Source organism: Tupaia chinensis, unplaced genomic scaffold (assembly GCF_000334495.1).
Source record: "Tupaia chinensis unplaced genomic scaffold, TupChi_1.0 Scaffold000046_3, whole genome shotgun sequence".
NCBI classification, from domain to species: domain Eukaryota; kingdom Metazoa; phylum Chordata; class Mammalia; order Scandentia; family Tupaiidae; genus Tupaia; species Tupaia belangeri.
This window is the reverse complement of record NW_006159504.1, coordinates 4,222,467-4,247,717: the sequence shown is the minus strand read 5'-3', so window position 1 is coordinate 4,247,717 and position 25,251 is coordinate 4,222,467. Positions and strand designations below refer to the sequence as shown.

The following is a 25,251-nucleotide window of genomic DNA, read 5'->3' as shown; positions in this document are numbered from 1 at the left end:
CTGTCTGCCTGGAGAGCCAAACCACCATATGCCGAAAACCTCTCAAAAAAAAAAAAAAAAAAAGAAGAAGGAGGTGGAGACCTGGGGGTGGGAAGAAGAAACTCAAGGGGCAACAAAAGGAACCGATACAAGAATGGAAAGATAGTGTGTACAGTAGTATTTTTAACTTACCTGACAAGCAATGCATTTATGCTTTAAGAACCTATGTTGTACGCTGTAAAAATATACAATGATTAAATGTAAATAAAAAGTAAAAACAATAAATAAAGTTCATTGTAGAAAACAAAGCAGTTGCTGAGCAGGGACAAAAGGGAAGACAGATGAGGCCAACTGAGCAAAAAAAAATTCAAAAGTGGCTTACCATGGTATTTTTCCAAATAGATTTTTTTTTTCAAGGAAGCCACAGATAGTTATATCATCAGGATTTTCTGAACCAATTCTGATTGGGTGGGTGGGTAAAGGAAGCTCCCATAACCTCTTAAATGCCTTTCTCATCACAAAATGTACACTTTGACGTAGATACATCATCTGCATTTATTTGACAGATTGGAATTGAACTGAGGTTTGAAACATTCTTCAGGCATGTAAGCTAGTATTTTCTTGATGACTCAGCAGGATTAAAGAACCAGGATCATTTCATATTGAATAATTTTAAAAAGGCTTTTTTATAAAACATGAAATACTCATATATAGAGAAGCATTTATCTGTGCAATGAACAAAGAACGAGGGAGCACGAGCGTCCCACAGACCATCAGAGCCAGATGCAAGTTGGGAGGGTGGGTGAGGAGCGCGGATCCCATTAGCATGTAAACGTTTGCTAGTATAAAATCACGTGGAGCTTCACTCTGCGAAACTCACAATGTGCTGCTGATTGCGTAGGACAGGGCCTGCTGAGTCCTGCCTGGCTAAGTTTTTGTCAGCACTTTCATTGTGATCCTAAATTCCACAGCTTAACACTCAGCTGTGACAAAACCTCCAAGAGTCTGTGAAACTAAAGAGACACCCAAACTCCAAAACTTTTTAAACACCCACACACTATTATCAGTTCAAACACTTGGGTAATTCCATACGGCATGGTATTTTCCAACATAGGATTGAAAAGGGGGAAGTTCCCGGTGTGGAGAGTTTGAGAAAGGCTGCCATTTCAGATTTTTGTTAGCTAAAATATGAAATAAAACAATATAAAATGCATCCCAATTATATAACTAGAAAACAAATTTATTTTAACAAAGATCTTTGAAATACATGTCTGAATAAATAAATGCAAAACACTGTTTCACAAAATTTTTTAAACACAATATAGAGAATTGATGTGACAAAAAACATTTGGAGTAAACTTCAATTTTTAATTGCTTTGTGAACACAGAAGCAATATTTTTTTCCATTCAAAGAGGTGAGGAGTTTCATGGAAGGGGAACAAGTGAAATTATTTCAATGTAGAAATGTCTGGGAGGGATCTACTGAGAAGCTGGAGACCCGAGAAGTGGAAGTCCTCCCGCAGCATCTCCAGTGCCATAGCCCTGCCCACCCCAGGAAACAGATGAGGATGATGTGAGCTTGCTTCGGAAGCTCAAGGGTCCAGAAATCACTCTTTATTTCTAAAAGGTCAGTCCAACAACCTATCGACCAAAGACAGGCTGTGTGTCTTACTTAGGACTTTCAGGAAATATTCATAAGTTATTACATTCATTTGCTCAATAAAAGATCATCGAGTACTTGGGCAGGCCAGTACTCAGACACCAGAGAAAGGAAGAGGGCTGAGACCACTCACCCTGAAAGAGCATATAGTCCAGGAAAAGAAGCAGCACGTGAACAAGCAAGTGCAAAGGTCATCACGAGTGGACCCAGAGGACAGTGGAAGCCCAAAGAAGAAAGTACTGATCCCACCTGAAGAGGCTGGGACAGGCCTTGTACACACTGTAGCTTGATCTAAGTTGATAGATTAAGTAGCAAAAATAAAGCAGGTCACCTAGGAAGAGCTCATTTAAGAGAAGAGAAAGTCAGGGAAAGGATATGGGGTGGGGGGGCACTCCTACTCAAGGATCTAGAGTAGAAGAGACAGTGAAGGAGAAGGAAATGAGAGAGGAGGAGAGAGGAGGGCATCTCAGAAGGGCAGATGATTTAGCAGCCAGAGCAGGAGAGTTCGAAAGAAATGGCTGTGAGGAGCCAGACAAGAGGAGAACCGTAAAAAGCCTGTTAGATTGGACAATTATGAGATCACAGGACACACCACAGAACATAGCAGTGCAAAGTTTAAAAGAGAAATAAAAAAAAAAAAAACCCACAAATGGAAGCCAGCCAGTAGCGTGGTGGTTAAGGCAGCTAAATTCCACACGGCCAACTTCATAGTTTGAGTCCCAGACCAGGAGATTTGAAAAACAGACCAGGGTGTGTGTGCATGTATGCACAAAATCCTGAAAGGAGAATGGAGGAAAAGGGACAGCAATCCTCCTGGAGGATGAGTATTCACTTTTCCTGTGTGTCTCTGTCTCTCTCCAGGGAGCACACACACCCTCTAGCAAAAATTAAAAAAAAAAAAAAATAGAAGAGAAGAAATCAGGGTAGCCAGGGTAGAATTTCTAGACTTTAAAGGAAAAAAGACAATTCAAAAAGTGACTAAGAGCCCAAGTTTTAAGATGGAGACATAAACTGAAGTGTAGATCATGATGAAGGAACCATTAAAGGGTAGACATAAGAAATATAGCAGAATAAGGCCTTTCTCTAAGCCAGTTCCTGCTCCACCATCCTATTTCAATGTGAGTCTGAAAAGATTCCATCACCAGTAACAGATAGAGCTGGGCCAGAGTCCCAGGCTCTGGGTGCTATCCCTTTGGATTAAGTACTTCAACATGAACAAATTTTCGGCATAAATAATCTTCTATGTTTTCACTTACTGTAAACCTTGAACATGCTTTAGAGTTTCCCTAATTAGAAAGAAATTTAATTATCTAAACTTCAATGTGTTAGGAAGAAATAGATTTGAGAATGTAAAGAACCTAGAACTTCTCAGTACAGCTGGTGGCATGGTAGTTAAAGCGGTTAGACTGTACTTGGCCAATTACATGGTTTGAGTCCCAGACTTGGAGGCTTGAAAAACACACCAGGTAAGTACGTGTACATACCCAAAATTCTGTGAGGAGAAATGGAAGAGAAGAAATTGTGGTGTCCCCATCCCCCCTAGAGAGTGTTCTCTCTCTCTCTCTCTCTCTCTCTCTCTCTCTCTCTTCTCTTTCTCTTTCTCTCTCTCTCTGACTCTCTCCAGTAACAGATATTAAAAGTGAAAGAAGCTCTAAAGAAAAAAAAAAAAAAAAAAACCCCGAAACTTCTGACACAGGAAGAGTGTCATCATCTCACTTCTTTTCTGTCTCGGATGGAGAAGGAGATTACTCACAACAATTCCTTAACAATGAATGATCCAGCTCAAAGTGGACAAAAGATGGGACCAGCAGGTGGTGTAGTGGTTAACGCACAGACTGGCATTTGGCCAACTGTTTTAATTCCCAGATACCACAGCCTGAGACACACACTGTGTGTGTGCATGCATGACCAAAATCCTGAAAAGAGAATGGAGGAGAAGGGATTGTGGTGTGGCCATCACCCCTCCCGGGGAGGAGGGTGATCTCTCTCTCTGTCTCTCTCTCTCTCTCTCTCTCTCTCTCTCTCTCTCTGTCGCTCTGCTGAGTGCATGCACTCCATAGCAAAAATCTCTCAAAAAAAAAAAAATAGTGAACAAAGGACTTGAATGGCCATTTCCCCCAAAAAGGCATACAAATGGCCAAAAATCACATGAAAAGATGTTCCACAGTACTAAGCATTAGGAAAATGCAAATTAAAACTATAAGGGAATACTGCTTCATATTTATTGGATGGATACTAGAGAAAGAAAAAAGAAGAAAGAAAGAGAGAGAAAGAAGAAAGGAAGGAAAAGGGAAAGGAGAGGAAAGGAAAGGAAAAAAAGAACACATGGTAAGTGAATTAAGTCGCAGAGAGACACTTGCTCTGTAGTTCCACTCACACAGGGTAGCTGGAGAAGTCAAAATCGTAAAGACAGACAGTAAAATGGAGTTGGGCAGGGGTTGGGGAGGGGGAATTGGCAATGAGCATTTAACAGGAAAGGAGTTTCAGTTTTATGAGACAGAGAAGTTCTAAAATGGATGGTGGTGGTGGTTGCACAGCATAGTAGGTGCATTTAATACCACTGAACTCTACACTGAAAGATGGTTATCATGAGAAATTTTATGTGCATGTTAATGGGATAAAAAGGAATTGGGGGAAAATTTCCCACAGTCCCCCAGAAATAACCTAGTATTTCTATGATATACGGGGGGTCCTCAGTCCACCTGTGTCGTAGTCCCACCTCCTCGTTTCAGTCTCAAATAGAGAAGAAGAGAGCTACCCACAGGTTTATAAATTTAGCAAAAAGTGAGTTTCCTCGTTCACATTCTATTTTTTTTTTCAAATGGACGGAGACCAACTTAAATTCATTTTACCTCATTTGAAATGAAATATTGACCCACTCTCCCCCAGGGCCTTCCTCTGGCCCTAGGTTACACACAGTCTGGAGCCAACGCATACTGCTTCTGTTGTGATTTTTTCCTTCAACCCAGAGTTGTCCTACTGGGTTTATGGAGCCTTGGAGAATCTTTCGGAAAATGACACATAGTCTCCACTCTGTCCACGGACCTACAGGTTTAAAACCACAAAGTACCCTTTCTATTTTTTGGAAAACTATACCTTTATAAGAAAAAACATGTGCAATTTCTTGAAAGTTTCTTAGAACATTACCTCCACTCCATTAGACACCAATGCTAATCTTTGTCTCGCAAGTTTATTGGCATTTATGTCATTCAGGTTGAGCTGTTTCCTACACTCTTAGGAACAAATAGGATTCCTAAAACTGGTGGCTGTACTTCCTGATGTTAGAGGCAGTTTGGGCTGAATCCATAACATTGATCCAATGAATGAGTCATTGTAAATTATTATATTTCTTTTCACTGCTTCATCTCTCATCCTCCCTCCCAGCCCCCATCTCTCTCTCTCTCACACACACACACAAACACACCTGAGATAACAGATGCACACTCCTTCTCTAACTCCAGCACAGTATTTGGAAGTTACAATGCTTCACGACAGTGCCCCTGCCTCCACAACCACCACTACCTGGAAAACGAAAAAAGCATGGTCCCTGCCTCCCCATTGCATAAGGGAGAGAAGGTTCAGAGTCTAAAAGACCATGCTGGGCGTCTTGGCTGCACCATGTAATCGCTTTGACCACTGGCTGTTCCTCCACCTCTCTGCACCTGTTCCTTCATCAGAGCAATGGGAGAGTAAGCCAGACCTCCAAGGGCCGGCACCTGGGAGGACCGGCCGAGGCGATGTGAGGGGCAGCGTCCTGTTTCAGACCTTGTACCTGGCAGGTCCTCTAGAAGCGCCCTCTTCCTTCTGTCGCATGGAGAATACTTAACTCTAATATGACTCTTTGGATGGCAATAAGCCAAAGTAACCTCACAATCATGGCTGCATGGTCACATAAGCTGAGCGAAGGAGTCGGAATACATCACTGCTTTTCTCTCAAGGGAGAAAGGAGAGAAGAGAGGGAGGGAGGAAGGAAGGAAGTTGGGATGAAAACTCCAGGCAGACCCACAGGACCCAGGAGCTGAAGGCCTGCGGTCCTGGTGCAGCCTGAAAGCCCTCCTTACTTACCACTCCTTAGGGTACCTTCGTGTGTGCCTGTACCTCGTGGATACAGGGGAGGGGGGAATGAAACAGTAATCTGATATTATCAGACCCCGGAAAGACACTTCTGGAAACACTAATTAGATTTTCTTCAGCCTTTTTTAATTTAGTGAGTTCTAGGAGAAGATCACACCTCTCCTAACACTTATAAAGAGAATTTGTGAGCGAGATTGTGTGCGAGTAATACCTATTCGCTGCTCCAGGCAGCGTGTTGCCATGGTGACAGTCAGATTGTGTCTTCATCAGGGAATAGAAATTAAAACTGACAATGCTGGAGTACAAATGTTTTTGTTTGTCCCTGTGAGTGGAGTTAATGCTTGGGAAGGGAGGAAGTCTAGTTTTGTTGTTATTGTTTTCTGGTTCTGAGACAATAGCACATGAAACCGTGCAGGATACGAAATAGTGCAGTGAGTTTAGAGAAACAAAGGATCCCCCAAAGGAGCTCATTATTCTTACAAATTTACATTATCAAAGAACGGGGAAATGCCAAAAAGCAAGTTCTTAATGGTCCGATTTGGTGGTGTCATCTCAGAGCCAAAAAGAGTTTGTTGGTGGCTAATGGGGTGCAAGTGCAGGATTGATCTAGAAGCCTAATTGGCTATTTTTATGGCTTTAGAATTGTGATCTTATATTAGAGCTATAAAATAGCCATTGTGCTTTGGGGAACATCTGTGCATTTGGCTCTCATAATAAACTAAATATTGAAAATCAAGAGAGGTAGCTTGCTATGGAGAAAAACAAGGGAATGATTAACATGAAATTCAGGAAAGTGGTTGCCTGTGGGGATGAGGCAGAGGGAAGAAGGGGCTTCACAGACATCAGTAATGCTCAGTTTCTTAAGTTGAAAGGCATTTTACTATTCCTCTTGGAGCTGCAGGAGACATTGCCTGCATCCACGATAAAAACTGACCTACAAAGGCAGACAGAGGAAATAGGTTGGCAAGTAAATGGGCTGGTTGGAAGAAGCAGATTCGAGTCTCGACTACTAACTGGCTAAGTGACTGTGAGCATGCCATTTGCTTTGGCTAAGAGTCTCCTCTGTAAAATAGAGCATGCTAAATGGTCACACCACTCTCTTCTAGCTGGAAACCTAGCCAGCTTCGCAGATCACATGGAATACAATGCCCCTGAATTCATTATGTTAGAGAAATACTGTCTTGTCTCCCTACAAAAAAAAAAAAAAAAAAAAATCCTCTGGTTACTATCTAGTCACCCACCTCAATTTGACTAGGAGAGTGGGTTATTCTATTATTCCAGGAGAACCCCAGAAGTAAATCTGCTCTTCACTGAGCCAAACCTTGCAGCTTTCTTTTGAAGGAAAAATATTATAAAGCCAGCAACAGGGTTTATGGTGTTGGAGCCAGAGGTCTTGCCTGTGGGTGACACTCCACACCTCTCTGTCTGTCATCTCGTCTTGTCGGCTTCTCTGAATGTAAAGCAGCAACAGAATGAACTCGAGAGGCATCTAATCCTCGCTTGCTCACCATGTGCTCATCAATCTCTATCTGTGCTTCGTATCTTCCCCCAAATTACCAAACACTACACTTCGCAGGACTGGGCTAATTACCACACCAGTTGGAAGTGTCTTGAGGAGATGTCCCTCTTATCCTCTGGTTACTATCCAGTCACCCACCTCAATTTGACTAGGAGAGTGGGTTATTCTATTATTCCAGGAGAACCCCAGAAGTAAATCTGCTCTTCACTGAGCCAAACCTTGCAGCTTTCTTTTGAAGGAAAAATATTATAAAGCCAGCAACAGGGTTTATGGTGTTGGAGCCAGAGGTCTTGCCTGTGGGTGACACTCCACACCTCTCTGTCTGTCATCTCGTCTTGTCGGCTTCTCTGAATGTAAAGCAGCAACAGAATGAACTCGAGAGGCATCTAATCCTCGCTTGCTCACCATGTGCTCATCAATCTCTATCTGTGCTTCGTATCTTCCCCCAAATTACCAAACACTACACTTCGCAGGACTGGGCTAATTACCACACCAGTTGGAAGTGTCTTGAGGAGATGTCCCTCTTAATTCGCAGATCAAGGAGACAGAGCCGTCCTCCTTTCACTTTCACCCCACCAGTTCCCATGGAATGCTACTGTGGGCAAGTCCGCGCTGACTGCTGGCTCCTGCTCAGTCTCTCAGAGCACAGAGACGACCTGTGCTTATTACAAAGGTGCCCGGGCACTGCCGAGCTGTCCCAGGCTCTGGTGTCCACTCCGGTGCTCCCTTACATCTGTGTGTGATTGACAGCAGATAGGCTGGGCTACTGTCTTCCACTTCCTGTGTTGTTGCCGTTGTTAGAAAGCTTGTGCACTTGCCAGAGGCAGAGAGATTGAATCCCCACGATGGGCAGCAGCCACACAGCAATCTGTCTTCATCCATTTCGCCACCCCATCAGGATTTGGCGAATACACACACATGCACCTGGCAAGTTTTTCAAGCTGCCAGGACCGGGATTTGAACCACAGTCAGCCCTGGGGGATCTGGCTCCCAATGATTAACAACACTTAACCACTGTGCTGCTGGGCTGGCCCTCCACCTCCTGTTTGTTGTGGGCTTCAGTGTCAGCAGAATCATGATGCACTGTCTGTTGCTGACCCCAACCAGCTCCTTACACTGCATCCCAGTAAAGGGCTCTGTGCTTTTCTGCCAGGGTTCCCAGCAGAAGCCCTACCCTCGAGGGCCTTCAGGAGAACCCACTGCCGAGGCTCCAAAGTCCAGCACCCAGCTCTGAAATGAAGGCAAATTTCTCAACCTCTAACCTCACAGAGGCTCAATGTATTCCCTCTGAAATAGGAACAACCTCTAGCGTCATCAAGAACACTATGGACATTTATTACAGTGACCTGAACAGGAGGCACTGAGCTCAAGGCCTGGCACTTAATACTGGCACAAAACCCATTATATGTGCTTCTCTTAGTATTCTAATAAGTGCACAAGGAAAGCACTGAGGACAAGCGAGTGGTGTGGTGGTTAAGGCCCTGGATTTCCACATGACTGACCACAGTTCGAGTCCCAGACCTGGTGGCTTGGAAGCCATACTGGGCACATGTGAATGTGTGCCCAGAATCCCAAGACAAGAATAGAGAAGGGATTTCAGTGTGACCATTCCCCCCGCGGGGTGATTTCTAACTTTCCTTCTTTCTATATCTCTGTGTTGCTGGCAAGCTCACACGCCCTATAACAATAAATAAATAAATAAATAAGGCAAGCACTGTGTTCAGAACTCCCTGCTGCCATACTTCTTTGTCGATTATCATGAGCACCTCATGAAGGGATATTGATAGCATCCATTCCTCTCGCACATGTCCAGGTGTTCTTGAGGAACACACAGATGTAAACAACCTCGAATGAAGAACAAGGCCGGACACAACTGGGTCGTGTCATCTTGGGAAATGAAGCAAAACACTGAAGACATCAAGAAACTGGTTTACAAGTGATTTTGCCAGTTTCCTGCCTCAGCCCCCTGGGGTAAGAGTTTAGTGTAGGATTAACAGCAAAAGTTTAGGAGACCAGGGCATGACAGTGGCCAGAGATAATGTGACACTCTAAGATGCGCCAGCTGGAGAGGTTCCAGGCTCCTGTGTGGAGACCCCCTGGATGTGCCAGACATTCACATGCCCATGATTTGGGGCTGGCTGAGGCTAGGAGTGGATTGCAGCATTGGGGCCCTGCTGTGTCTCTGTCTCTCTCACTCAAGGAAGAAATAAATAAACAAAAACGTAAAATTCTCTATTGCAAATGATGCATATAGTAATATCCTTGATTTGATTGTCCCCAAATAAATCAAATGGAAAACAAACACACACACCAGGACTAAAGGGGAAGGTCAAATCCAGGTTAGAAAGATACCTTGTGTTTTGTCTTCCAGTCACGTTGTGTTTCTATATAAAGTCCCTCAAAATAAAAGTAAGTATCATTCTAAATAGAGCTATTAAAGGAAAGAATTATTCTTTAAGTCTGTAGAGCATTGTAATTGGAGATGCCTTTATCAATTTTTCTCTCCTTCAATGGTTGGGAAAGGCAGTAACTCTGTCCGATGCTGAGGTTTGATATTTTAACAGAACTCAAACTATGACTTGTACTTAGTTTTATTCCAACAGGGATATGAGGTAATGAATGGAAGTAGTCATTGACCTGGAACAAGATCACTTTGAACATGACACTGTTACACAAAGTGATAGCATTTATTTTCAGATGACCACTTTTTAAAAGCAGTTGTGAATATATTTCAAAGAATAAAATGCTAGCTACTAGGTTTTGAGAAACAGAGTGAAATATAATACTGAGTTACTAAGGGGGCAATATATTTTGCACGATATGGCTGAGATGGTTTGTTTCAGAGTTTATAGCAATAAAGGTAATCAGATGATTCGTAATGTTGCCAGGAACACTGCAGTGGAGCCATTAAGGAATGAGGAAGGGAGGGCGCGTAGAAGGTCAGAACTTCGGTTCAGGAAGACTTCAATTAGGTATTGATTCCATTGACACAGCATCCTAAAGGTGGAAAATCAGTTTGTAAAAAATTCCTTTCTTACAAAGGGTCAGATGAATGCCCAACTAATTCCAAACTTGATCAGTTTATATTCTGCAGGGAGGTTCCATGTATTAATGCTTCATTTTCTTTTTATTAGCATCTCTCTTTCTCTCTCTTTTTTAATTGCCATAGGGTATGTGTGCTTGCCAGAAAGAGGGAGAGAGAAAAACATCCCTCAATGAAACCTAATCACGTCTCAATCCCATCTCCTCCATCTGTCAGGACTTGAGGGATGCACACAAACACACCCAGCAAGTGCTTCATACCACCAGGACCGGGATGCCAACCACAGTTGGCCATGTAGGATTTAGCTCTCTTAGCCACTTGGTTACAAACCAATTCCAGTATCTCCTTTTTTAATCAACCCAAATGTTAGGTACATGGTCTCATTAATTCTCAAAATACTCCAGTAGGAAGGCAAAATCATGGGAGGGTCAGATGTGAAGATGTGTACACGACAGACCAGGGGAAATGCTGAGTAAATAAATGAGCAAATGTTCAAACTGAAACAGACCAGAGAGCTGTTGCAACTACTCAGCCTTTGATGTACCTAATTATAACTCTGACCTAAAAGGCTTTGTACAAGTTCACAGCTCAGGTCTGTAGCACAGCGTTTGATCCTGGTACACGCCACAGGAAGTGCTGAAGTGGCTAGAAGAGGGACAAGGAGGACAGTAAATCACTAAGTCCAGTGTAAAGGGAGCAGCTGAGACACTCAGTTCAAGCATAGAGAGTATTTGAAAGAGCAGAAACATATGGTTTTAGTTTTTAAATTTTTGGTACAACTGATTTTCATTTCAGGTGAGTTAAAGGCTGAATTTGCTAAGATGGTAAATTTGGAATTTGCTATGATAGTAAATATTAAATAGTTAACACTTCTGATGTAAGTCCTAATTTTCTAACAATTAGAATGACATTCTTCTGATTGTTAATGTTTAATTTTATGAAGTCCTCTTAGTGGCTCTTAATGTTCTATTATTCCAATTTTACACATGTAGCTAAAGAAAAGATTGGGTAGGTATAGGCGTACCTATCTTGTTTTACTGCTCTTTGCTTTATTGTGCTTCGATGTACCGTGTTTTTCTACAAACCGAAGGTCCCTGGCACCCTGCATCGAGCAAGTGTATTGCCACTATTCTTTGAAACAGCCCTTCATGTCTCTATGCCATCTTTTGGTAATTTTCCTAATACTCCAAACTTTTTCATTATTAGTTTATCTGTTATAGTGATCTACAGTGATCTTCGATGTTACTATTGTAATTGTTTTGGGGTGCCAAACCCACACCCATGTAACAAGGTGGTCTTAATTGATAAATGTTGCCTGTGCCCTGACTGCTCCACTGACTAGCCATTCCCCATCTTTCTCACTATCCTTGGGCCTCCCTGTTTTCTGAGATACTACTAAACATAGACCAGTTAACAACCCTATAATCTACATGATCAAATGACAGGAAGTCTTGTGTCTCTTACTTTAAATAAAAAGCTGGAAATGATTAAGTTTTATGAGGAAGGCATGTCAAAACCCAAGACAGGCTGAAAACTATGCCTCTAATGCCCAACAGTTAGCCAAACTGTGATGCAAAGGAAAGTTCTGGAAAGAAATTGAAAGTGCTACTCCAATGAACACATGAGTGATAAGAAAGTCAAAGAGCCTTATTAAAGAGACAGAGCATATTTTAGAAGTCTGGACAAAAGACTTGTTCCCTTTAACCAAAGCCTAACCCAGAGCAAAGACTTGACTTTTTATATTCTACGAGGGCTAAGAGTAGTGAGGAAGCTGCAGAAGGAAATTTGAACCTAGCAGAGGTTGATTCATGAGGTCTGAGGACAAAGGTCAACTCTGTAATATAAATTACAAGGGAAGCTGCAAGTGCCAATGTAGAAGCTGCAGCAAGCTATCCAGGAGACATAGCTCAGGTCATGAATGAAGGAGGCTACACTACACAATGGATGTTCAATAGGCAAAACAGTCTTCTATTGGAAGAACATGACATCTAGGTCATTCATAAGTAGAAAAGAGAAACAGAGATCTGGTTTCAAAGCTGCAAAGGATGGGCTGGTCACTTACTAGGGGCAGTTACAGCTGCTGACATGGAAGCTGAAGCCAATGCTCATTTAGCATTCTGAAAATCCTAGGACCTTTAAGAATTATTCTAAGTCTTCTCTGCCCATGACAAAGCATGGATGACAGTGAATCTATTTACAGCATGGTTTACTGTATTTTTTGGTCCTGAATAACAAATTGTATTGGTTTCCAACTGTTTTTAAAACATAGAGCAGAGCTTAAAGAATTTGCCTCCAGTAAGAATTAGAACACTAATAGCACTAACCCTCATCAATACAAACTACTGCTAGCGTTGGCTTTCCAGTCACAGGACAGAGGTTGAGCTCAAGTTTACATCAGCATTCCAAAACATGCTAACAAACAGTAGTTTATGTGAGGCAAGACTAAGTAGGAAATGCCTAAATTCGAAGTACCAATCTCTAAAAAGTGATAAATACCTCAATTTAGAAAATAAACTAGAAACAGTTTACCATTTTTACATGAGAATTTACTATATAGGAATCCTTTTTAGGGTCACATAGTTAAAAATATATAATGCTACTTTTATAGATACATCAACTAGGGGAAGTAACACAATTAATTAAATTGGTCATCTACACACTCAGCAGGGCTTATTCCTTTTTTTAGTTTCTTTGCTAAAGCATGCCATAAGATGTCCTGTTTTGCCATGGACAATGCACCATTTTTAGATCAACCCTGACCAATCACACAAGGTCCAATGGCATTAAGGAGAAATTAGATTCCATTCTTTCTTCTTTGTCATGTGTTTCTTTCCTCCCAAACTCATTGACATCATCTTGTCTGCTAAAAATAATACTATTAGAAGTTTATGGCTGAGAATAGCCCTCACTTTCTCATGATAGGGAGGCTTGTGTGATTTTATCATCATTTTCTTCAATGTGTGACTCTTCAGAATGATTAGCTGCAATTTTTTACAGTCAGAAACATCAAATACCTCTCTTGCTTGGGTAGAGTTTTCTAATTAGTCTTTTACAGGGATTTCCCCTTTATTCTTCCCTTATCTTCAGGAAGTCAATTCTCACAAAGGGCCCAACATCTATTGCAATGTGGCGGAAGGGGAGGATTCATCTCATTGAATGTAGTACACTTCCAGTAGTCAGCTAAGGAAATTTCAATGTCTTCTTCAAATGAATTTGTATCACTCTACCCTGCCCTATATACAATAAATCAATACACTTCTTCATCCCCGTCTGAGAGCTCTTGTCCTTCTTAACTAAGACTATAATCTTCTGAATCAAGAGATTTAACTTCCAATTCTACACTAATTTGATCTGAAACTGCCTCCTGATCCAACCAATCCCCTGAACGTTCATTTCCATCAGCTTCAAGACCCAGTTCTGATGGAGTCGCTGTGGATTCACTGCTATTGCTTCATTTACAATGTATCTCCCTTACTACACACAGAACCAGGCTTTCATCAAAGCAAATGGAAATACTATCTGATCGATGGTGCTTTTTTTGTTGTTCACCAGATAATTCTTCTGGATTTTCTCCTGTCTCACTAATTGTTCTCCTTCTAGATGAGGTAGATGGTCTAGAAACCAAATTTGAAGATAAGACTTTCTCTTCCTGCAGCTCTTGCGTAGGGTCCTATGATTACTCCCACCTTCAAGGTGACACTTGTTCTCATTCACAGAGGTGCCTGAGTCTAATGATTCCTGCTTATTGACTCCTTCCAACTTCCTGTAGACCATTGTATATATTTTCCTCTGCTCTTTCATGGAGAAACTTGGTACTTCAAATACATCTCCTGGAAGATTGTTTGAACAATATGTTGTTCCTCATCATATAAATATTTAGTCATAATATAATGACAAAGATAAAACATAACCTCTTTCATAGTGTCGTTTTGTGCACAGCAGACTTTAACAACTTCAAATGCAATGGCTTTGCTCTCACCAAGGTCCCTGTTTCAAAGCTGGACTCTGCAAGGTGCTTCCAGTACCATCAGTAGACACAGACATGTGGGTACTGCATATTTGCCCTGCAGGTCTTCTGGTGCTTGGAGTCAGGGAATCACACAGGTGCTCCAGTTGCCTTCATGGGATGCATGGCAACCTGGTGCCCTAGGCCTCAACAACCATGCCACCGGCAAGGTCCAGGCCACAGTGTGCTCAAATGCGCTATTCCAGGTGGAAGGGTGGCTGCTAGCAACAAAAGCAGCAGGGCCTCAGTCAGAGGGGTCAGGGCTGCCTCTTGGGCTCAGCTTCTTGTCCCATCATTCTTCCAGTCATATTAGGATTATCCCCACCCCACAGAAACCCCACCATGCATCCCCCCTGCCACCAGAGGGCAATGTTCCCAAAATAGTCAATTCACTGAATAGTTTAAGCCCACTATTGAGATCTACTGCTGAGAGAAAAAGATTGCTTTCAAAATATTACTGCTCATTGACAATGCATCTGGTCACCTAAGAGCTCTGATAGAGATGCACAAGGGGAATATGTTGTTTCATGCCGGCTAGCACATTCATTCTTCAGCCCACAGACTAAGGAGTAATTTGACTTTCAAGTCTTATTATATAGAAAATGCATCTCACAAGGCTATAACTGCCATAGATAGTGATTCCTCTGATGGATCTGGGCAAAGTGAATTGAAAATTTTATGGGGGAAAAAAATCACCATTCTAGATACCTTTGAGAATATTTATGATTCACGGCAAGAGGCCAGAATATCAAAATTAACAGAAATTTGGAAGAAGCTGATTCCAGCCCTCATGGATGACTTTGAGGGTGCAAGAATTCAACGGAGGGAGACACTGTAGATGCAGAGGAAATAGCAAGAGAATAAGAATTAGTAGTGGAGCCTGCAGAGGTAACTGAATTGCTGCAATCTCAGGATAAAACTTGAATGGATAAGGAGTTACTTCTTATGGATGAGGAATGAGAGTGGCTTCTTGAGACAATATCTACTCGTGGTCAAGATGCTGAAATGACATTGTTGAAATGACAATAAAAGATTTAAAATATTACATAAATTCAGCTGATAAAGCAGTGGCAGAGTTGAAGATGATTGGCTCCAATTTTGAAAGATGTTCTACTGTGGATCAGCGCCATCAAACTGCATTGCATGCTGCTGAGAAAAATTTCATGAGAGTCAGAGCCAGTTATTGTGGCAAATTTTGCTGTTTTATTTTAAGAAAATGCCACCTAGGGGGCCAGATGGTGGCAGAGCAATAAAATGCAGTACTCTGCAAAGCTATCCCACATGGCAAGATTCCCAGTTCAAGTCTGGAGACCTTCCTGAATACCCCAGGCACAAGCTCATTCATGACTATAGCCAAAGGCTGGGTGGATTACAGCATCGAGACTCTGTTAAGGGTGAGCTTTCTCTCTCTCTCTCTCTCTCTCTCTCTCTCTCTCTCTCTTTCTCTCTCTCTCTTTATTCATAGGAAAAATAATTAATTTAACTTTAAAAAAGAAAGAAATTGCTACAGCCACGCTTGCCTTCAGCAACCACCACCGTGTTGCAAGCATCAACATCAAGGCAAGAGCTCCACGGGCAAAAGCTGACTCTCTAATGGCTCAGATGATTATACCATTTTTAAACCACAATTACATTTAATTAAAGTATGTACATTGCTTTTATTAGACATAATGCTATTGAACAGTTCATTGACAACAATACAGTAAAAACATATCTCTTGGGGCCAGCAGGTGGCGTGGTGGTTAAAGGGGCTGGATTCCCACATAGTCGATGGTTTGAGTCCCAGACCTGGTGGCCTGCTTTCTCCCTTTCCCTTTCTTTCTCTATCTCTCACTGATCAAATTTAAAAATAATAATAATAATAATAATAATGACAAACAGAATTAAATAAATAAATAAATCTTTTAAAAAGTATCTGTTATAACCAAGACATGTGTGTGATTCACTTTATTATAATATGTGCTTTGTTGCGGTGGTGTGGGGAAGAACTTGTAATATCTCTGAAGTATGCCTGTGCTCTATTATCTCGATGTCACAAGAAAAGACAGGCACAGAAAAATCACTTGTCTGAGATTATAGAGGAATGGGGGGCAGTGAGGAGAGAACCAGGGTTCATTTGCAGGCAACCTGGCTCCAACAGCAGCATATGTGTCCACTACACAATACTGCAAACCATATTTACTGATAAAATGTCCTCCTTTCTGTCTTGTGCTTTGATAACTAACTAGTAAGAAGAGGTGTCAAGTGAGAATTTGGAGCCCCCATCTGCAAGTCTCCCTTGCAAATCATTTTTGGTATTATCACATCATTTTCAGACGTGTAGAATGTGACTGCAGAGTGCGATACTGGAGGAGTGGAAGGCTTTTCAAGAAGAGGAAACAGCACATGTCAAAGCGGAGGGTGTGATTCAGGAATAGCAAATGGTGCCTGCAGGTGATGAGTGGGGTTCGTGAAGGGAAGCGGTGGGCTGAGTTTGGAAGACTTTGTTGGAGTCAGGTCTAGCTTCAGGCAGAAAAAGTATGAGCAAGCCACCCAGAAAAAATGCCTTTGCACTTTCTAGAGGGAAGATAAGTACACAGTGGGGAAAATGTATAAGACAGCAAATGTGCTATTTATTTTATATTATCTTATTGACAGTTTAACTTGCCAGATCATAGTTAAGAGTAAGACTGATTGCAAGGTCAGATCTAAAATGTTTTAGAAATAGTAGCCTTCTGACTTACCATTAGAACTGCTGAACTATTTTTACCACAGGAGAAAAGAATAGCCAAAAGGTAGAATGGGAACGGGCAATTCCAGGAGCTGTTTGCTTTGTTTGTTTTTAACTGAAGTGTTGGATAAAATGACTCAGAAGTTAAGTTTATCTGACTGAAGAAGAAAGGTCTCTGAAAAATAATGAGGCAGCAAAATGCTTAGGAGATATTTATGTACAAATTATTGAATAGCAAATACAGAATTAGGCATAACATCAGTTTGGGCAGGCTGTCAAGAAAACCAGAGAGCAACTACAGGTGTTTCTGAAAGCACCAACTTGTTTATAAAATGATAAATCTCATTCTTTACCAAATGCATCCAGCTACAAATTTCAAATAATTTTTGTTACCTCTGATACAGACTCAGTGGGTGAAGTCAGTAGGAAAAAATTCACCAGGGACTCCTTTTTGAAAATTGCCAACATGACTTGACATTCCTTTGAATGATCTTAATATAACAATAGTATATTGAGCCAGTTCTGTAATCTAGTGGTTAAGGTAGCCAGAACTCACATGGTTAACTGGGGTTCAAATCCTGGTCCCAGTGACTTCAAAAACATACTGGATATATGTGCATATATGCCCAAAATCTTGACATAAGAGAGAAGAGATTGCATTTTTTAATTTTTTATTGTTATTATTTTATACATTCGATCACTATACATCATTTGGCTTGCAAAGAGAATTTATCCAACATGAAATACACCTTGGACCAGTCCAGTTGAGAATACTATACACATTATTATCAATAGGTAATAAACCATTACTCTGGCCCACATATGTCTTGCCTTTCTATTTTTCCCCCTAATTTCCTTCCCTATGCTCTTCCCCTCTCCTACCCTACTTCCACACTGTCTCCAGTGCCCATAACTACTTACAACACTTTTATGTTCTTCAATCTTTCAGTCTCTACCATAGAGTATGGGCAGTCAGTATATATTAAGTGGAGACATACAATATCTTTCTTTCATAGCCTAGCTTGCTTCACTCAGTAATAAATCTTCATGTTTGACCACTTTCTATTAAATGCCAGGGTCTTGTTTTTTAAGGCTGAAATGTATTCCATAGAGTCTATATGCCACACCTTTTCAAAGGGATTGCAATTTGAACACTCCCTACTGAGGGAGGTGCTTTTTTCCTCTACCTCTCTATCTCTGTCTCCCTTTCTCTCTGGTAAGCACATCCATGGCTATGAAAAAAAAAAAAACATTTTTCAAATACTTTATCTTTTTTCTTTTATAGTAGGTGTGATTTTTAGAAAATGGCAAGAAAAAAAATTACAGAATTAAGTCTAGTGAAGAGAGGCCAGCATGTGGTGTGGTGGTTAGGGCACTCCCACATAGCTGACCATTGTTTGAGTCCTGGACCCGGCAGCTTGCTTTCTCACTTCCCCCCACCTTCTGTGTCTCTCTTAAAAATAATAATAATAATAAATAAAATTAATATTTTTTTTAAAAAAAGTCTAGTGAAGAAGAGTTCTCTAAATTGTCAACATGCTCTAGGTCAACTAAAAGTTGTGATTATAAAGTGCCCCTCCTTGTCTCTGTAGCACAGTGGTTAAATGCTATACATTAAGAGTCAGGTACCCATTGGTCAGATGTGGTTCAAATCCTAGCCCCAGGATCTTGAAAAACATGCTGGGCATGTGTGTATGCATACCCAAAATCCTTATGGGAAGAAAAAATAGAGAAAAGGAACTATGGTGTGATCATACCTCACTGGGAGGCACTTTCTCTGTCTCCTTGTCTCTCTGGCAAATGTTTGCATCTTATGGCAATATAAATAAATAATTAAATAGTGTCATTCTGAACCAAGAAAAGTTCAATGCCCCTAGCACCCAGCGACAATTTAACATCTCCACAAGAAGGGCAGGTTATTTGTGCCTAGATCATATGGCCAGAGTTTCTGAAGTACCTAGTTTGTTGCAAAACACAGGCACAAGCAAAACCTAGGCAAATATGTACTTAAACAAGTAAAAGACAAATAAATAAAAGGAGAGGAAGAAGGGTGTTAAAAGCACATGCACTAGTAATGAACTAAACTCCACGTGTTCACAAGAGGAACTTGGCCCAGGATTTTAGTGGTTAAGGTGACACTCAGACAGATCCAGAATATCTTCAAGTCATCAGCTATGAGGTCCAGGGCCTGTGCACCCAGCCAGAACCTCTAGAAACCCCTGTCTTAGCAAATACATTCTCACAGAGTGAACTCACAATGAGTGGACCTCTGCTAGCTGAATACTATATTTATCACGCCCTACAGATGTGTTTTCTTCAGCTACCAAATGTCAAAGTTGGGGAGACAGAGTGTTCCAGAGCTCACAGCTCGTGCCACACATCAAGTGGCTATCAGTTTGTTTTGTTCGGTTGTAGCAGGCATTACAAGGCAAACATTCATATTCTCAAAATGGAATTATAATGTTAATGTCTTCAAAATGGAATTAGTCAAAACATAATCGTAAATAAGATGGAAGATTTCTTGTATTCAATGAGAATCGTAACACTGAAAATACAGTCATATCATGAAGAAAATGGGGACCGCATCATAATCTTGCTCTAAGGCCCTTCTGCTCAAACCCTGCCTGTTGTCTGGCCATGTCTTTCTTCAATTTCCCATTACACTCCACTTGAGAAACATGGCCTACTTGAAGACTGCCAAGCAGGCCCCAATACTACAGCCCATGTGGATCTTTACCTACCGTTCTCTGGGCCTTGCCCAGATCCCTTTCCATTTCAGTTAGGCAAATCCTTCCCTTTCGGAGTTTGTTCAGATAGTATCTCCTTAGGGTGATCTTATCTCTCACCCTCAGTATGTATTTACCTTACTCTTTCCTTCCTCACTGAGCCATGTCTTTTGAAGTTAAGTGCAATGACCATGCTTAATTTATTCAATATCTGTACTTCTATAAAGCACCCAGTACATTACATGAAGGAACTTCAAAAAGTTCATGGGAAATGGAATTTAAGTATAAGTTCATTTTGTATATTTTTCTCAAAAACAAATTAAATCCTTCATAATTTTTTATCATATGTATTTTTCATGAACTTTTAGAAGTCCTCCCCTCTTAAGGAATGGAAAACAACTGTAGACACCTGAGATAGTGTGGGTGGAGGGTAGGAAATGGCAGAGATGAGAAAGAGGGTAAATATATATAAATATATATATATGAAACTAAAGTGGAAAATTATCGATGACAACATGCATGATTAAGCCACTATGCAGTATATAATGGATGGGAAACCACATTTAGTATGCTTAGGGGACGAACGTAAATTAATTTTTAAAAAGTTTCAGGAGGAAAAAACCCCATGAAAACTGTTTTTCTTGAAATTAAAAAAATGCATATTTGATGACTGCAGTAAGCTATATAGCTCCAGCTAGGTGCTACTTTATAGTATGTTCATTCTACTCACTGAGATTTATGCCCAGAGCATATATGCCCAAAATCTTGACATAAGAGAGAAGAGATTGCATTTTTTAATTTTTTATTGTTATTATTTTATACATTCGATCACTATACATCATTTGGCTTGCAAAGAGAATTTATCCAACATGAAATACACCTTGGACCAGTCCAGTTGAGAATACTATACACATTATTATCAATAGGTAATAAACCATTACTCTGGCCCACATATGTCTTGCCTTTCTATTTTTCCCCCTAATTTCCTTCCCTATGCTCTTCCCCTCTCCTACCCTACTTCCACACTGTCTCCAGTGCCCATAACTACTTACAACACTTTTATGTTCTTCAATCTTTCAGTCTCTACCATAGAGTATGGGCAGTCAGTATATATTAAGTGGAGACATACAATATCTTTCTTTCATAGCCTAGCTTGCTTCACTCAGTAATAAATCTTCATGTTTGACCACTTTCTATTAAATGCCAGGGTCTTGTTTTTTAAGGCTGAAATGTATTCCATAGAGTCTATATGCCACACCTTTTCAAAGGGATTGCAATTTGAACACTCCCTACTGAGGGAGGTGCTTTTTTCCTCTACCTCTCTATCTCTGTCTCCCTTTCTCTCTGGTAAGCACATCCATGGCTATGAAAAAAAAAAAAACATTTTTCAAATACTTTATCTTTTTTCTTTTATAGTAGGTGTGATTTTTAGAAAATGGCAAGAAAAAAAATTACAGAATTAAGTCTAGTGAAGAGAGGCCAGCATGTGGTGTGGTGGTTAGGGCACTCCCACATAGCTGACCATTGTTTGAGTCCTGGACCCGGCAGCTTGCTTTCTCACTTCCCCCCACCTTCTGTGTCTCTCTTAAAAATAATAATAATAATAAATAAAATTAATATTTTTTTTAAAAAAAGTCTAGTGAAGAAGAGTTCTCTAAATTGTCAACATGCTCTAGGTCAACTAAAAGTTGTGATTATAAAGTGCCCCTCCTTGTCTCTGTAGCACAGTGGTTAAATGCTATACATTAAGAGTCAGGTACCCATTGGTCAGATGTGGTTCAAATCCTAGCCCCAGGATCTTGAAAAACATGCTGGGCATGTGTGTATGCATACCCAAAATCCTTATGGGAAGAAAAAATAGAGAAAAGGAACTATGGTGTGATCATACCTCACTGGGAGGCACTTTCTCTGTCTCCTTGTCTCTCTGGCAAATGTTTGCATCTTATGGCAATATAAATAAATAATTAAATAGTGTCATTCTGAACCAAGAAAAGTTCAATGCCCCTAGCACCCAGCGACAATTTAACATCTCCACAAGAAGGGCAGGTTATTTGTGCCTAGATCATATGGCCAGAGTTTCTGAAGTACCTAGTTTGTTGCAAAACACAGGCACAAGCAAAACCTAGGCAAATATGTACTTAAACAAGTAAAAGACAAATAAATAAAAGGAGAGGAAGAAGGGTGTTAAAAGCACATGCACTAGTAATGAACTAAACTCCACGTGTTCACAAGAGGAACTTGGCCCAGGATTTTAGTGGTTAAGGTGACACTCAGACAGATCCAGAATATCTTCAAGTCATCAGCTATGAGGTCCAGGGCCTGTGCACCCAGCCAGAACCTCTAGAAACCCCTGTCTTAGCAAATACATTCTCACAGAGTGAACTCACAATGAGTGGACCTCTGCTAGCTGAATACTATATTTATCACGCCCTACAGATGTGTTTTCTTCAGCTACCAAATGTCAAAGTTGGGGAGACAGAGTGTTCCAGAGCTCACAGCTCGTGCCACACATCAAGTGGCTATCAGTTTGTTTTGTTCGGTTGTAGCAGGCATTACAAGGCAAACATTCATATTCTCAAAATGGAATTATAATGTTAATGTCTTCAAAATGGAATTAGTCAAAACATAATCGTAAATAAGATGGAAGATTTCTTGTATTCAATGAGAATCGTAACACTGAAAATACAGTCATATCATGAAGAAAATGGGGACCGCATCATAATCTTGCTCTAAGGCCCTTCTGCTCAAACCCTGCCTGTTGTCTGGCCATGTCTTTCTTCAATTTCCCATTACACTCCACTTGAGAAACATGGCCTACTTGAAGACTGCCAAGCAGGCCCCAATACTACAGCCCATGTGGATCTTTACCTACCGTTCTCTGGGCCTTGCCCAGATCCCTTTCCATTTCAGTTAGGCAAATCCTTCCCTTTCGGAGTTTGTTCAGATAGTATCTCCTTAGGGTGATCTTATCTCTCACCCTCAGTATGTATTTACCTTACTCTTTCCTTCCTCACTGAGCCATGTCTTTTGAAGTTAAGTGCAATGACCATGCTTAATTTATTCAATATCTGTACTTCTATAAAGCACCCAGTACATTACATGAAGGAACTTCAAAAAGTTCATGGGAAATGGAATTTAAGTATAAGTTCATTTTGTATATTTTTCTCAAAAACAAATTAAATCCTTCATAATTTTTTATCATATGTATTTTTCATGAACTTTTAGAAGTCCTCCCCTCTTAAGGAATGGAAAACAACTGTAGACACCTGAGATAGTGTGGGTGGAGGGTAGGAAATGGCAGAGATGAGAAAGAGGGAGAAAAATATATATATATATGAAACTAGAAATGAAAAATTACTGATGATAACATGTATGATTAAGCCACTATGTAGTATATTCTATATGGGAAATCACATTTTGTATGCTGTGACAATGTTCAGTGAATGAATGTAAATTAATTAATTAAATACAAATACTTTTTTAAAAAGATTAATTTCAAATGCTTAAAAATAAGTAAAATAAAAATAAATTTTCCAGGACCAAAAAAAAAATGAAGTCCTCCCCTCTTAATAAATATTTGCTTAATGAGTGAATAAGACAAATCAATTCTAGAAACTGTTAAACATACCATCACAGAAAAGAAGAGATAAAATAATCTAAGAAAATCGTTTTGGAAAATCAATTATTCTAGCTTTTATGTGTACATATTTGTATATTTGTTAAAAATAATTTGATCTGGCTTTAGAGTCACACCTTTGGGAAAGTACAAATTACACTCACGTGCACAACCCGTAATGCCTATCCCATTTGAATGAGTCAAAAAGAGACATTGCTTACAGAAATACCTGAGGCTAAATGATTTATAAACAGAGGTTTATTTGATTCAAGATTCTGGTGACTAGAAATTCCAAAGCCATAAAGCCAGTAACGTCAAACATAGCTGACAAGCAGAGAGAGTGTCAGGTACATGCAGGGAGGATATGGCCTATGTTTCACGTAGCTCTCTGGCTCATTCCTCTCCTTATGAACTCACCAGGTCTCAATCATGGGAGCCCCACCCTAATCGCCCATCATTAATCTCCTTCCAAAGGCCCCACTTGTCAACACAATAAGTAGATGGAGTTTTCACCCTCTTTATCCCATTATAACAAAACCTCAACACATGAATTTTGGGGGACACCAAAACTATAGCAATGTAATAGAAACAAAAATGTATTTTATGCATCCAAATTCTTTGTGCTGGCTCTATTCTTGTCTACTAACTGTTTAAATATTTCATATGTGTGTGTGTGTATATATATATTTTGCTATGGGGCATGTACAGTCACCACACCAGAGAGAGGACAGAAAGAGGGAAAGTGAGAAATCACCCCCCTCCCCGTGTGGCATGGCTATACTGCAATCCCTTCTCCTTCATTCTCCTCTTGGGATCTTGGACACATGCATACATGGACCAGGTGTAATTTTCAAGTTGCCAGGTCCAGAACTTGAACTACATAGTCGACCATGTGGGATCCAGCACCTTAACCTCCACACCACCTGCTGGCCTCACATGTATAATGTTGAAAAAATTGTAATAGCATTTTAGGCAAAGGATATTAAAAGTGAGTCTGAAGCAGAGCAGCTGCTATATGAGATGGAACACACCTGTGCCTAATGAAATGTCAACATAAGCATTTTTATCCATTTCCTAGAACTAAAGAAAAGCAAATAGTCACCAGCATGAGCCAAAGTGTCCATGAAATAAAATTTAGTAGCATTTGACCCCTCCCCAGAACCCCTCACAGGGATCAGGGGAATGTATTGCATCATGGCCTTATTGTGCCTGTCCCTGAGCTCACCCCAGAGCACCCACTCCATGCATGACATTCATACATGATATAGGGAAGCCCAACAGCCCCTGCAAAGGGAGTTCTGGCCCTGATCTTTCATCTGCTGCTGCTGGTCTCCAGTAGCTAATTAGCACACCTCACAAAGCATTGATTAAAGCCTTTTTATGAAAATCCCATCTAATGGTCTGGATATAGCTGAGCCAGAAAGGCATTCATTCAAATAATGGCCAGGCAGATTGACACCCTTTGCAATCTGTGTTCTCACTTTCCTAATTGCTGATTCAATAAGAAGTTTCGGTATTAACAAAGTCCTACCCATTATTGCCCAAATGGACATTTGGAAGGTATTTCCACTCAAGTTGCCCCTGTAGCAGTTTGATTTGACACATTATAGGACATCGTGGCAAAGAGAAGATAAGTATGAAAACGAGTAAATGGAAAAACCCCTAGTGCTTTCGGTCCCCGCATTTCACAAAGGGAGGTAGAGGTACACATAAGGTGTGGAAGTAACACACCTTAATTTAAATGGCTCGGATTGACTCTTCTAACACATATTTTTGTTTATTTTCAAATCTTTCTTTTTCTGAGAAGAAATTTCATTATGTTTACTATATGCCCTAGTCCTTGCATGAAATACCATATGAACTCAGTCTTCATATTTTGGTCCTAATGTGGGAGTTTCTGAGTGGCTTTTCATCTCTT

At 40.5% G+C, this 25,251-nt stretch overlaps 1 protein-coding gene and 1 pseudogene across 1 annotated transcript in view; one reads left to right on the top strand and one right to left on the bottom strand.

Annotated features, from left to right (window-relative positions):
- XKR4 (XK related 4) overlaps positions 1-25,251 on the top strand; it is a 537,397-nt gene that overhangs the window by 365,484 nt on the left and 146,662 nt on the right.
- LOC102468650 (E3 ubiquitin-protein ligase Mdm2 pseudogene) lies at positions 12,825-14,328 on the bottom strand (annotated as a pseudogene).